Raw genomic sequence first — 15,801 nt, forward strand, 5'->3', positions numbered from 1 at the left:
TTTCAGGAAATCTTACAGACACCGCATGGTTCATCTGTATTTCTTCCACCCCAAAACTTATCATCTTGGGTTACCAGAGACAGATTTTAAAACATTTGTTCCTTCTCTGGGTATCGCTGGACACGGAAGTCTTTAAAAGTTTGACCCTGAATGCATCCGTGTAACCTCGAATAAAATACTTATTTCCATATACTTATGGGAGCATGATGCATTTTGGCAGCTTTTCCTGTTGAGTGTACATACAAATAGTAGGATGTGGGCGCACACAGCTTTTGGCTAACGTGGCTGCAGTTGTACAACAAAGATTTATTTTAGTTTAAAAACTGTACATAAAAGAAGGTGGGTCCAGAAGCAACAGGTTCAGAGCCTGACAGTGCCCGTGTGGGTGATCCTGACTGTCCAGCTAAGAGCCAAGAGTCAGGGAGAACAGATACAGCTGTGATAACCCCGAGTTCTGGGTGGGCTGGTCAGTGCTGCCAAGGAACAGGAAAGAAACCACTGGTCCCAAACTGAGCCGTTTGAAGCTGACGTGTCTGTACAGGGGAATCTGAAAGAAAAGTTAGATGAGGAAGGGATTGCGGAGGGGTGAAGACAGAAAATGAATGTTACATACATTACGTGTTTCTTGCAAAGTAATCCGCTACTTGTGTCTAATGGTTCTGGTTTGAGTAGGTTTATGAGATTCTCTAACAGCCAAGTATCTCTTGTTACATTGCATTACTTGTCGCTAAGAGTGTCTGAAAAGGTGTCAAGGAGATTACTTGTGATATTGTTATATCCTACAGGCTTTTCCTGACTTGTAATTTAAAATGTGTTTAAGCCATTTTTAGAATCATTTGTAAGAACGTTGTTTGGTTTGTGTGACCCAAGCTTGCATCATGTTTGCCAAACTCTCCTACTTGCACAGTGGGGAAGTGGTAACTCTTCCTGCTGTAGCTCAGCGTTCTGAATATTCGAATTTATTAAGCATGTTGAGTACTTAGAATGAAAACACCTATAAAATTGTACAGAAAAGGATGTAAACCAATAGTGAATTACTTGCTGCACTTCATTGGAAGAAATAGTTTTCTGCTTCTGAGACTGGCTGCCCCGAGCTGAAGGAACCATTAATATATACAAACACAGGCCAGAGCACCTGTGAAGTTGTTGGAACATTTCATGGGAGTTGTATGAAGCAGTACACATTATCCAGTGTGTGAGTATTTACTGAGAGAAGGCTTTCAAACATTGCTTTCAAACATTACTTTGCCTGGAAGCGGTGAGGCAGCCTGTCCTTCTGAACAGGAGTGCTAAGATTCTTTGACAGGGGTTGACTCCGTGGTGGTGGGGCTTTGTTTATCCTCTAAACATCTGCAGGTGATGTGGCGATTAATAATATCTTCAGGAAGAGGTGGAAAAAGTGACTCAATACATACAAAAACTTTGAAAGGAGCAATCAAATGGGAAATGTTAACTTCTCTAGTTGGAACAAGGTAACGGGTGGGGTTATCCAAGGGTTAGACTTTTTTTTTGGATCTGTGCTTATTTGTAAAACATGCTTACATGGCTTGGATGAGGATATCAAATGTCAGTGTATACACGAAGCCAGTGTTGATCTGTTTTCTTATGTCTGTTTTCTCCTAGCTCAGGGGTGGCTGCATTTTACATTTGAGGAAGGTATTCTTCAGTGTAGGGTACGTAGTCTTTAAAACATACAGACTCAGTCAAGATAGAGGGTATTGTAGAAAAATAATTTCTAGTGATTTCTGATTTTCTTTTTTTGGGGAGTGCATTCCTGTCTTTTCTGGGTGCTGCCTTTAGTCTCCATCATCCTCTTTTCTTCCTTTCTCCTTTTAAACATGGGAACCACTCTTTTTAACTCTGTTATATGTCAGCACACCATTTCTGCCAAGCGAGAGCTCCAGAGAACAGATGAGTTTAATGATGCCGTGGGGGGAAGGGAGGGAGGAGAGTGGAGCCAGCAAAGCTAATGAATCACACAACAGCTTTCATGGAAATACCGACAGCAAGTCATGTCCTCCTCGAGCTCAGGCAGCGAGCCGTAGACCTTTTGTTCCCAGCGGAGCCAGCAACCACAGTTTGCTCTCCAGTGGATAGTTTAATTCGTTAGTCACCTCTTCCTCCCACAAGTCATCCTTGCACGAGAGTTTTACAAATGCTTTCATTCTTCGGAGCAGTAACGCGCTGCTGATTAAACCGGCATTGAAGAAGTTGATTTTCCCCCAGAGGGTAATTTCTACTTGACTTAAGTCTCTCTTCCAAGGCCAGTTAGGGCCAGCTCTGTTGATTAGTCTTGTGATGTGACTCGACTGGGGTGACATTATTAAATCATTTCAGAAATACTGACAAACAGATGTCAAATAGCGGTAGTGTTTTCTGCTCTGTAGGCCAGTGAAACGAGTACAGCCAAGAGACTATGTCACAAGTTGGATGGACCTCTTAGAGAAATTTAGTCATGACTATGACTAACTAGCTGCCTCTGAAATTCTGTTTGAGGCAGAGTTAAGTGATAATCAGAGGTCCCCTGATCCCAGGATGAGAGGCCAATGAATGCCAAATTAGTGGAAGACTCATTAAGTTCTCCTTCTTAAGGCGAGGGCTGCTCTGACAGTCGGTGTGGCTGGGAGGATGAGCTGAGTGGGAGCGCTTGCTCTGGGGGCAGGACCAAAGCGCTTACAAAAAGCACTTCTAGGGCATGGCAGGCAGCAGGATGTGGTTTATGTATTTCGGTCTGCGTTAGATTTTTGTGCTGTTGGAAATTAAAACCATTCTTGGAGGGAAGCAGAGAGCTGCTGCTGCAGTTGGGAAGCCTTTCTGGATGAGCTGGTCAATGACGGCTTGCCTCTATGGCCAGAGCTTTGCAGTCTGTGCTTCTGCCCCTGTGCTGGTGGTGGTCTAGAATCTGTGAATAGTAGATCTAGGGTAATAGTAAAGGTAAAAGCTCATTTTCTTGGTCACTGTTTTATTGGTTTAGTTAATGTGCTGCAATTGTCTCCTCAGAGACAGGCAGTGGATGGCCGTGGTGGTGCGGTGGTTCAGACACAATGCTGCAGGGCTCCGGTGGGGGAAAGGGCGAGGGGAGCAGGGAGTATGTTGGCCTTGGAGAAAAACCTAAGTTTCTTTTTTGTTTAGGTTATATTTGGCTCCTCAAGATCTTAAAATCACAAAGCTAGCCAAAGAAATCTGAGCAAGGGTTGCATCTTGGTCTTCCTACTGAGAGCTTGCAGAGCCCTGCAGGTATTCATGAGGTCGTAGCGAAGCAGGCCTGCGTTTTGGAGCTTCTACTATTAATTCCGCAAAACAAAGCATTTTTTTCTTTTTCAATTCCTCCCCTAGTTTGCTAATTTATTTTTCATAAAATCTCCTGATTTCCCCCAGGGAATGTAGCTTTCAGAACAACACAAAATTGCCACACTGAAGCAAATACCCGTCTGATGTCATTGGCACAGTATTTGCTGAAGAAGACTTAATTTGTGTGTGAACAGACTGCCACTTTCAGGCTGACAAATCTTTGGTACTTCCTTTATTTTTTCATACTTTTCCATACTGTGTATCCAAGCGAATTTGAGTGTGACAATTAAAGGTTATATGAAGTTGAAGATCTCTGATGACAGACGCTGTGAGATTTTCCATGCATCACCTTCTTTTCTCCCATAATCTAAAGTAAACTTGTGTTCACAAATACCTCTTGTAATGTTCTATCTATTATTTTTCATGGAGCAGTAATGTTTTTCCATAAGCATCGATAGTTATGGATCGCGTGTTCTGAAGCAGAGCACTCTGTCCTTGTATGATCTGCGCTCAGCAGTCAATTCTTGCAGGCTACAGAACGACGGCAGAACTGCAGTTTTCCATCCTTTTAATCACAACTATCAAGCTGCATATATTTATCAAGAGCAAAATTTTAAATAAAAGGCTGTTAAAGGCAAATTTGCTTTTGAATGGAAAAATATCTCCTTGGGGAAAAAATAAGGCTAACATGAGTTTGCAGGGTTCGGTTCTGAGTACGCATTGGGATGTGTTGAACCACGGACACATGTTCTGTTTTTTACTAAGCTGTGAGAACTGCCTAGTTTTTGTTTGAAGCTGAATTTGTTCAATTGCTTAGGAAAAGTATTAGAGGCTAAGTAAACATGTCAGTATCTTGTGGGAAGAGTTATTTCCCCCTCATTCTTGTCCCTCTGGACACTGTGCTGCTGTTAAAGGTGATCAGTGGAAGTAGGGCACCAGTGAACCAAGTAAGAATTTGACCAGTTACTTTGCTGAAGTCATATTTATTGAATTATGGAAAGGGGCTGTAGGGACAAGGTTCAGTTAGTAGTTTGATATATATTGTACTTACGTTGGCTGACTCCTCTTTCTTCCCCTGCTGAACTGTAGTTTATCCTTAACCCTACTTTCACATTTCTTTGCCATGATCTGTGAACAATATGCAGAATAATTTGCTTTACTTTTTGACTTGCAGTGAGCTAGTAGTTGCACGCATAATTTGATGAATGGTAATTGGTTATAATTTAAGAATTTGGTTGCTTTCCATGGTCTGATCCTCTTCTAAATCAAGATGATATCTGGAAATAAACGTGAAGGCTATTTAAAATGGTTATTGAGCAAACTTAATCTTCGAGGGCACAGCCCTCCCACACAGCTTCTGCCTCTGGATGCAGTGGGCATCCTGAATTCAGAAGAGCCTGTAAGACGCTGTGATCTCCTGACAGCCTTTTAGTTTTGATTTAGTTACCCTTTATAGGTAAAAGGTCATCTCACCTTTTACCTTTAGATAGGTCTGTGCAAACCATCCTGACCTATGGCTGTTCTGATAGGGGTGTGTAAAGGAAATGTGAAGGCACCAAGGCGATGCTTTTGAAATGCCATAGAGGAGGAAGAGACTGAGCATATTTTCATTCTGCCCCTTACAGTTTGAATTGTCTCATGTCCAGCTGGCTGGAGAAGACCCCTAGCATGCTAAGGATAGAAAGCTGTTTTAATTAATATGTACAAAGTAAACTTGTACAAATTAACATGAACTAAACTGCGAAGGTGACTTCTCTATATCTAGAGGGGTCTCCTTCCCTGTTTTTAACATCCTAAAAGTCTTTTGCCATTTTCACATTGCAGCATTTATAATGAAGATGTAGAAATTCTTATAATACCATATAATTATTCTTCATGTAATCGCTTTTGTAGGGGATGTTTTACAAGGGTGTGGATAATGATGAATTTGTTGGCAGGAACCTAGTTCTCTGCAAGACAGGGAAGGGAAAGACCTTCCAAAGCATATCTGAATATTTATTCTTATAGGAAAAAAAAAATACATACATCTAAAATAAAGTGAAGGTAATTCTCCATGCTTGTGCAGAAAAGAAGCAGCTCAAGGATAGTTCCATTAGTCACAATTAGTAGCTGCTAAATGGGGATGAGACTGAGCTGTCATGAACACCAGCCGTTGCAGGGTTTGGTATTCCCCAGCTGGGGAAAGAGCTCACAGCACCAGCTGAGTGACTGTGATGGATCTGCTGTGGTCCTGTCGGTGCCATTATAAAATGGTTGGTAAACTGCAGCCTGTGGAACAGAAGTAAAGTTTTCTTTATTCTAGGCAGAATTGTCAAAATCTTTTTTTCTCAGAAAACAAAAAGAAAAGCATAAAAATAATTATATGACCAGACAGAAATGTGTCTGCCTTGTTCCCATGTAACGTCAGCAGTAATGCTGCTATTGTGGTGCTGGGATAAGACAGTGGTGTCATACTCATTTCTATCTGGAAATATCATTTCTTGGACGGAAAGAGTGCTCCAGAAAATTGGTGCAGAAGATGTAAATCTCTAAAGGTGTTTAAACCCTCATACAATGGAAGGTTGTGTGCAGAAGACGGCGTGTTTTATCTGGCTAAAGCAGCGTGCAGACATATGTACAGACAGACTTCGTTTTATGTTTGCAGGCCTCTTTAAGTACATGGCAGTGGCTTTGTTTGACCCGAAGCTGAGCATCCATCTCACAGTCCATCAGTTCTGGGCTTACTGTGTATTTCATTCAAAGGTTCACACAGCTCTGATAACATTTTTCCTTGTTCTCCTGAGCAAAAGCTGGTGCTGATGAGGTGTCAGAAGGGAAGAGACAATGCTCTTTAAGGAGTTGAAGGTATTTCCACAATCCTTATCTATTTTTGAGAAATTTTGCTTTCATAAAACCTTGTTGAGTTTGAAGAATGGACTAATCAACTTAGAAATTACTCCCTGCCTCCTCCACGCACAGTTTCTTTGAGGCTGCTTGACTGTGGAAAATCTTTGACTGATCTTTTAATTAAAAGCTGCTTTTTCTTTTTTTTTTTTTTTTTTTAACCGAGGAGTCGAAGCTCTTCCTGCTTTGAAGTGGGCAACTTTTTATAGATAAACATCTCATTATGTTAGAGATTTCTTCCTCTCTCTCCTTCTGTCTCATTTCTTGATGCGTTTCATCCTGTGTTGATGGAGTTTTAATGATTTCAGCCCAGTTCCCAGTGTCAGCTATTCAGGACAGTGCTGCTTGGCTCCCTTCTTGCTCTACTCGGCAGACAGAGCTGAGCTGTGGATGAGCTGCAGAAACTAAATCATCGTTATGTCCCCACCCCCTCACTGAGGCAGGCTGGAAACTGCAATAAAACTGGGTTTATTATGTGGTCGTCACATTTTAGTAAACAAAAGTCAGTTGCAATACCAATGCAATGTCTACTGGTATTAAATATTAAGGAAACAAAAAAGTGGCCTTCAGCTTTTAAGTCCTGCCCTCTGATTTACAGGAGAAGAAGGAACCTTCTTTTATGTTCTCATTTTTGATTCACTTTTTCTTCCCTCTATCTGGATTTAGCAGGGTTTGAGAACTCACAAGGAAAGAAATTATTTTGGCTCAGTCAGCCATGGCCTTTTGGCCAAGCGTGGGGCAGCATTCCTGAACGGGAGGGTTCAGGTCATGGTTTCCTAATACAAAGCACTCTACAGCACTGCTGTCTAAAGGCATTTTCAGCTGCTCCATTCCTCCTGTAGTGGCTTGCTGCTCCCTTACTGGTAAAAGCTCAAGTGTTTGTGGGAAGGACACGAATTAGATCAGGTTCTGTTAACAAAGAAAGGAGAAGGAGAAAAAAGCACGTAGATAATTTTTATAGCCAAATCAGTTCCCTGATTCAATTCACAGCGTGGCCTAATGAACGGTTAAATTAACAGGTTGACAGAGTTACCCTTCTAATTGTGCAAATGTCGATATCAGACGTCTTCCTATTTAGGATTGCTTTTTGCTTACCCTTTGTGCTTGTAGATCCATCAGGTAGGTCTTGTAGCTTCGTGATGCACAGCACCCGACGTGTCTGGAGGCAGCAGGGTTCTTTTCACTTTTCCTGTTGGATCCTTGGACCAGGAGGTGTTGGGTAACTTTCTCATTACCCCCCAGACACAGACCAGACTGTTATGTTCAGTTGTGGCAGCCATCATATGCACTGTACACAGAGGAATGTATCTACTTGCTACCCTGTGACGGCCATAGTTAACTGAATTTACCCTGTTGCATTAAGCACTTGTTTGTTTTTTTAAATTTCCTGTACTTCTTGAAACACTCAAAGCTGCTATTCTGTCTAATTTAATGGTGTTTCCCAGAAATGGGAGTAGAGCTGTCTTGTCCCTACTGTTAACCCAGCGATGCCTGACTAATAGATTTCTGGGCTAAAACAGCAGGGAGGTAATTTTCGGAGCTGAAGAGAATTATCTACTTGTCTACAGGCTAGAACCGAGGAAAATCCTGGAATTCTTAATCCAACTGACAGTCATTTATCCTAGGGAAAACTACATTGCAGCCATCTCAGTTGAGAAATTAGCTGGATTTCTGTAAATTCTACCAGATTAATGTTGGGATAATGTTACATACAGAATGTTTTAATCATCCTTTTGGGGGGGAGGCAAGGGGTACAGTCAGCAGGTGACTAAGTTTTTGGCAGACCCACTGGTATTAGCAGTTCCCAAAAAAAGTAGGCTTGAGTTTACAGGAGGACATTGCAGTAAGCATACGATATAGAGTTTCTCTCAGCATTTGCTAGATCACTTGCTTTGGATGTCTCTGTTTGTTATGCCAGGTTGCTGGGTACTCTAAAAATCCAAAGCAGTGCAGTGGTGGATTGCAATTACGCTCTCGTAATCTGCACCCAAACTGTCAGAAATGATAAACGTGGTGATTTCGGGGGGGGTTTGTGCACTTTGTGTAAGAGGTAAATGCAGTGGTACCCTCATGGTTCTCTTTATGCAGCAGGCTTGTGGCACGGTGAAGCCCCTTGGATGCTTCATGGACTCTGAGCAGATTTGGAAGTGAAATTTTTATTTGTGACAGCAAAAGATGGGAAATACTGGCTAAGGATAGATGTGGATAGTACAGTCCTTTATCTTGTCTGTTTTGCCAGTGTACTTCACAAATGTATCTTTGGTCCCTATGCTTTTCCTGAGCAAAAATGTTCATTCTTACAGTAAAACCTGCAATACTTTGTATTACAAAAAATAACTGTGCTATATTAAAAAAAAAAAAAGCACATCCAAGCTTGAGTTCACATTTGAGACTTAACAAACTTCCAGAAAACCTAAGCAGCTAACATGAGAAATGTTCAGAGGACTTTCCCTTTGTATAGATGCTGGCATGTCTGTCAGGGTAAGGAGATTTTTCCTACTACAATTGCTCAGAGAGGAGCTCTGTGTGATCAGGCCCATAAAGAGAAAAGCAAGTGCACGTTATAATTACTCTTTAGTCTCTGTTTACTAAGCGAGTGGAAGGCATTATTTGAGCAGATGCTCCTGTATAATTAGCGTTAGATTATCAAAACCACCTTTGTTATTCTGCAGCCATTTTCATGCCTCTTTCAAAGTGAGGTGGAGTCCAAGTAAGCCTTCCCAAAGACTTGCTGACCTGCAAAGGTGTTGGCTCTGTGACTAATATTCTGCAAACAGACTCATTCAGGAGAACCATGAGTGGCCAAGCCTAGGTTTGCTTTGTTCGCTGTTGCATAAAGGTAGCAGAGAGCATTGTCTTTCTGCAGGGAAACCCTGAAAGGGCTGGAAAATGCGTTACTGAGGAATACCCAAAGGAGCATCTAGCAGTGTTCTCACTGGAAAATGCTGACAAGGTAACCCACTCAGCTAATTCCCTTGATCAAGCAGATCAAGCTGTAATTGTTTGTTGCCATACAATCACATCCTTCTTTATCCTGACTTTTACCTAGGCTGGTGGCAGACCAAGAAGTTTTAGACATTTTCCTCTCTGAAAGTCTGGCCTTCTGCATCCAGTCCTGCTCTCGTTCTATGCCCCAAGAAGCACTTAAAACTGACTCAGATCTTCCTTCTAAATTGACTGAGTCACATGCGTTCATTCAGTATTCATTATCAAGCTGTCTTGCTGTTAGCATGCCCAGAGGTTTAAGGATAGGAACATTAAATAACATGGCAGAACGCATATAGGGATTTTGTCTCAGTGGGGATTTCTGTAAAATGAACACTCCAGAGCAGTAGAGGATTGCTGTTATATTTGCCCTCCTTTACAGCAGTTATGCATGCTTTTTCTCATGCCACCATGAGATGTGTTAATGTTTCTCTCATGTTGAAACTGTGTTTCTTGTTAATGAGGATATGGGAAGATACCTGGTTAGCAGGAAAGTTGGTTAACTTTTTTCAAGCAAAGCAATGTAAAGGCAGGGGAAAATAAGGCATTTTGCACAAGATTCCTGTGCAAAACTCTGAAATCTTCTAATGAGAAAAGTACGTCAGAGTCAAATGTACACCAGTCCTTCTTTTTGTGCCGTGTAGTCATCATTTCCCCAAAGACATACCTAGTTCACTCTTAATCAATCTCAGTGTCAGTCACAGACAGGAGCAATTCTGGAGCAAGAAAGGTGAAAGTAATTTGCAAATTCACCTGGGCTTTCGGTTGAAGTTGGAGCTGTTATTGGCTTAGCCACTTTTGGAAAAGTAATTTTAAGCACCTGGGTTAATCAGGTTCTTGTCAACTCAGAGTAAAATTTTCATGAGGCCGCAGAAAATGTGGCTCAGCTCCTTGCAATGTGTGTTACTTTACAGCAGGGAGTCAACAGAGCGTGGTGGCTTCAGGCCAATGCTGTCTTTTTGTGGTTCGACAGCCACTAATTTCATATTGATGGTGTCACGAAGTCCCACGTTAATGCCTTGTGTGAAGTCATAGTTCATTGTGTGGTTGGAAGTCACCTAAGTGGTAGTGGAGTAATTTTGTAAACAGCACCTAAAAGCTGCTATTACCCGTCGTGTAACACCAGCTGGTAGATCTGTTGTGAAAATCTGACAGTTCAATTCAATGTTTGGTGCCATTTCAGAGGTCTTCAGCCATCTGTTGCACTCTTCCTACCTCTTCAGCAGAGGACAGGTCTCCCACAGGTACTGTCAAATTTTCCAGGTCAGGGAAGGTGTTTTAAACGTACATACAGAGAGGCTGAAGTGACAGACATCTGCATTTTGACTTCCTTCACAAGGTGTCATTAGCTCAGTGGGGTTAAGGTACATCTGTGCCCCAGGTTTGTTTTGCAAATAAGAAACTCCAATTAGACTAAAATAGTAATAGGACCTTATACAAGCAAGAACAGAGATGAGTCATGAGTACCTGGCTGCATTACCTGCCCATTGCTGTATGGTACCAGTCTGCGGTGGACTCTCAGCACGAGTTTGGCAAAGCCTGGGGAGGAGCAGTTGATGCAAAGTCCAGAATCTACCAAAGTCACAGCCAGAGGATAAGATGAAAAACCAAACTGATGAGCAGGACCTATTTCAACTGAACTATGTGTGATAGAGCAAAGTCAAATTGTTTGGGGAGCTTTAATAACTTATTTGCTGTACAAACATGGGCTGGTAATAGTGTTGTCTTGATTTAGCTGTTCTAAATGCTTGCAGCCTGTATAACAACACCTTCCCTCAAGGTTTCACAGTAATCACCTTTCTATCTGAGATCTGGGAGTTATGTTTGGGTAGGAAAATGTACTAAAAAAAATCTTGGCTCATGGAAGCTGAATTCCAGAACAACAGAAGAAGCACGGTCGTCTTTGTTGACAGGGAGGCTATGAATTAGCCTGTAATTTCTTGTTGTGACGTCTTTTGTGTCTTTATCTCTTTAGAACCACTTTGAGGTGGGAGGGACGGCAAGGAAACACAAAACAGCATAATAATTTGTTTGTTGGAAATGTGGGAGCTAGAATGAAAGAGATGCGCCTGTCCTAGTGCAGCAGGTGATCATGAGAGTGCAAACTTGTCTGCAGGCAAACTCGGCTGTTTTGAAACATATGACATTAACATTGCAGAGTGCTGTGAATAGTTTTCTTTTATTTCATGTTATGCTGCCCTTGCAATTCAAATAAGGTACCCATTGTTTTAAGAAATCACACCCAAGATGCGTCTGTCTTCATGGTTTAATCTTACATGACTGAAATGCTTTCTGAAATGAGTCAGTGATCAGCATGCTTGAATTACACAGATGAACTGTAAGTGCAGGAGGATCACTACCTACTCAAACTTTGAAAGAATGATTTATTAACATGTTTTTTTAAGCATGCTAAAGAAGAAAAGTGTGCTTTTGTTGTTCTTAGAGTTGCCAGAATTAAAATGTAGGAAGGAAGTATAAAATGGAACATTCCATATTAGTTTGGAAGAGCTGAAGCCCGTGGTATTAACCTTTGGGTTATTAATATGTTGATGGAGAGAAGGATTAAGAAAAGGGCAGGTTGCGGGACACAAATGACACATGGACCAGAGGCAAATAGTTGTGGAGTGACTCCAGGTCTAAAAACCAGATTGGATGCAGAACAGTCTGAAAGGTGGTTCTGTGGTCAGGTGAAATCGCTTCCCTACTGAGATTCTTCCTCTGCTCTGGGAGTGGAGAAGCAAGTATTTGAACTGTTAATTCTACTTAAGAGTCAAGTAAAATAAATTTAACTTCAAGGCTAGTGCTTTACTGAAGAGGCAGTGCTAATGTGTTATCTCGGAGCACGCAAAGTGTGAAGGCAGAGAGACTTGTGTGAAAAGGCAGAGAGACGTGTCTGAATCTTCATTCCGAAATGTCATCTGTGACCCCCCTGTGACTATGGCAAAATGTTTGCCACCTCCTCTGCCCTGTTCTGCCAGGACTGTAACTACGTGGGCCAACCTCCACGGCTTGACTTCTGAACAGCAGTCCCACCCGTTCCACCTTGGGGGCTAGGACGTGTTTTTTTTCCATTCTCTTCTGCTCGTGGATGGCCCTCTGGGAGCTGATGGAACAGGTGTTGAGAGCTTAGATCAAATATAGATCAGAGGCATTATGTGGAAAAACTACAGAGCAGTCCTGATCCATCCTTCTGCGGAATACAATGTAGTTGTGCTGCAAATGGGATTAAAAATGGCCGAAGAGCATCATGAGGTGTCACCTTTTATCTCATTAAAGTCCCACTTTGTTTCTGACACCAGCTGAAAGGCAGCAAGTATTCCCTGGCAGAAAGCAGCGCAAACAATGAAGCTGCACAGCAGGCTGTGAGCCAGGAGCTCCAGGGTCCAAATCCTTACTGCCTTGCTGTGTGACCTTGGGTAAGGCATTTCTCTGTGGGTCTCCGTTCTGTAACCTGGAGTTAACAATTGCCTGTATCCATGGCTTTGAGCATTAAATAGTTGTTGATTTTAAAGCATTGTGAAAGTTAGAAGTATTATGTGAATGTTGAGGTTTAATCCCTTACACCTGGATAGCGTGGCAGGCACTGAAAATGAAGGAGGTCTACACCTGGGAACGTGATGGTAAGGTGACCTCAGATTGAGCAAAACAAGTTTTCGGGAAATAACTCCCAGTGGATTATTCAGGAATAGTTGCCCATTCTCCTGAAGTGGAGGAACGCAAGCTGAGCCCATTGGCAAGCTGGGTGCAGCACTGGGGGAATGGGAATTTAAATATGGTGCCAAGGGAATTGGAAATATATTGTTGGCAGAGGTGAAAGAGGCGGCCTGAGCTTGGATGCACAGGGCAGTGAGGAGGAGGCTGGACTCAAATTTATCAAGGGCATAGTTAAGCTGACAGTCTGGGTAGGGAGGATGAATGGTGAAAATAGGAACGAGGAGCCATAGCACCATTTTGACCAAATGGGAAGATATTTAAGGGGTTGGGTATTTTTCCCAAATGTTGCCCTTGAGATGCAGGGCAGGCTATTTTTTCTCTTCCCGGCTCAAAACAGCAAGCGTCTTCTCAACAATGTATTTCCATGTGATTCCAGCCACTTGAAAAAACAGCATAAATCAACCCAAAATTGGGTTCTGCAGCTTGGCAGATGTGCATCTGTCTGGAGCCTCCCTTGGACCTTAACCATTGCGGGGTGCAGAGTTAATCAGGTCACCCGGGAGACTGTGCAGCCCGAAATTCAGCTCCCGCAGAGCGGGTGCCTGGGGCTGTGGGGCTGCCGGTTCCATTTATAACCGCTACGCTGCTCAATTTCAAGGTCATTCCAAGCGGGAGCCATCCATAAAATAGACTTTATATTAGTGCCTATGTTTGGTTTGGTGCTTTCTCATCAACGTGTGCTGAGAGCTATTGCTTTTCTGGGTTCTCTTTGGCATTTCAGTAGTCCACAGCACTGTGTAGGGTGGAGAGAGGAAGATGGAAGATACAAACACGCTTCTACATCGTGAAAAACCACACAGGTTGGTTAATGGTTCCTGGTAGATGGCAAATGCATTGTGAGTTATGACAGAACAACTCAGCAGAGTACAGAGGCACAAAACACGGGGCAGGTTGAGTAAGCTCAGCGAAGTACAGATAATCCCAGTTAAATGTGCTTGATGGCTGTCCTTATGTATATATCTTCCTTGGCTCTGGATCGCGTTGTGATTGTGAGCTGGTGGCAATTAAAGGCACACTGGCATTGCTACCAGAACTGCTACGTTTCTCTCAAAAAAGTGTTTTTCTTAGTGCTGTACAGTTCATCCCAGCGTGTAGCAACATCATTCTTTGTTGCAATGTGTGTGATACTGCCCAGTCAACACTACCCACTGCTTATCCAACACTGCCCTGTCATGTGCTGACCAGATGACAGTCATGGCCTTGCGTTAGTTTCAGCAGTGCAAAAAACCAGATGAGTTATTTGGGGCACTTGCTTTGTCATGGGATTTCGTTATGACAGTAGAAAAACCTTTCAGATTGAATAAAAGTCCAGGGCATAGCAGAAGGCTTTAAAAGCACACCTTGGGCTCCATCGGAGAACATCTATGGCCATGTGTAATGCATATCTTAAGGCTGTAGTATGGTTATAGCTCGTGTGAGTACTGCTCCTCTTGTCAGGACTCTCAAATTGGTGCATTTTTCAGTGGACACGTGCCCTTGCCTCTGTCTTGCACCCCTGGGAATCCCCACGTGAACCTTTTCCCTCTGAGCAGGAAGGAGCTGTGCTGAGCTGTACTGCTGGAATGACACGTCGCATCAACCCATGCGATTTCCCTCCTGCCCATCATCTTCTGGTGTTAGCTGCATCAACACCAAGAGCTTTGATTGTCTGCTGAGCTCAGTGAGTACAGCTTACAGGTGCCAGGTTAAGAAATGGGACGTGCAGCGAGCCCAGAGCCTGCGGATGTGACAAGAGAAATGAGTTCCCAGGTCTGGAGCTGCACCGGCAACCATCTGAGCTGCAGTGGGAACGCTCCCGTCCCTGCTTGCCTTGCACTTTTCACTGGGGAGCCCGGTGCTGCCTCGCTACAGCGGCGCCTCCAGATGTAGATGACAACGTGAAACTGTGTGGGCTGCTGGCTCTCCGGCCAGCCTGTCCCTGCTATCTCTTCCCGTAAACACTGGACCCTTTGTCTCTGGCCTTATCGTGCCCCTGCCATCACAGAGCCCTTTCTGTGCTCTCCTCCCAGCACAGCGCCTCTGTGTTCAGGGGGCTTTTCTTCAGCTGCTCTTTGTCCCCGGGTGTTTATTGTGCCTGCTGCGGAGTGTGTTTGTTTGGGGGAGAGGAGGAGGGGCTCCTGTTTGTGTGGGTTTTATAAACCTCGTGCAGTCTTCAAAAGAGATGCTGAGCAAAGGGGGTGTTGTTAACATTAACCCGTCAGTACCCTGCGTTACTGAGGGTCGCAGAACTGGACCAAGATTCCCCCACTGTGCAAAAAACGTTTTGGGATGCTTATGAAGTCGCCTGGCTGTGTAAGGCCGTAGGCACGCAGTTGGGCAGCAGGGAGTCTGCTCCCCCTTTGGTCTTAGCAGACATTTGACTTTCTGTGATTTTTTTCCTGTGTATATCAGCAAAGAGAGCCTTCCAAACTTGCAGAGAGGTGGCTGATTCTAGGATTTACCCCCAGAGTGCTTCTGGAACTTGTTTTTACTCCAAACACTGGATCAGTAGCGCTTTGTTTGCTTAACTGACTCGTGCATCCTGTTTGTGTGGCTCCATCAGACAAAATCTCTTCTTTGTACCATATTCCATAACTTTATTCTGTACTTTAGGGCTTTCCCTTTTGAGTAAATTTCCGAAAGCAGTAATTTGAACGTGCTTCCCTTCTTTAACTGTTTTGTTAATACTTTCATGGTCAGGATGGTTGTTACTGTTTCTTCCGTACCCATGGTTTCATCTTCCAAAAGACTTGAAAAATGAAGATCAGCTGCTCAGAAATTTTCCCTTGTAATCACATAATGCTTGGTCATGAGGTTTAAAAAATAACAATAAATAAAATGAAAAAGGAAGAGCATCAATTTTCTAACCCCCTATTGTTCTTCCTTCATAATGGAGGATGGAATTTATAACATGAAAAATCTTTTGTCCATCTCTGTGAGAGCTGCAGC

General features: G+C 43.1%; 1 protein-coding gene across 3 annotated transcripts in view; it reads left to right on the top strand.

Moving 5' to 3' along the window:
- The window catches only part of SPECC1 (sperm antigen with calponin homology and coiled-coil domains 1), a 74,327-nt gene that overhangs the window by 14,251 nt on the left and 44,275 nt on the right, over positions 1-15,801 (top strand). The window lies entirely within an intron of this gene.

The sequence above is a fragment of the Aythya fuligula genome, chromosome 20, assembly GCF_009819795.1.
Source record: "Aythya fuligula isolate bAytFul2 chromosome 20, bAytFul2.pri, whole genome shotgun sequence".
Classification (NCBI taxonomy): domain Eukaryota; kingdom Metazoa; phylum Chordata; class Aves; order Anseriformes; family Anatidae; genus Aythya; species Aythya fuligula.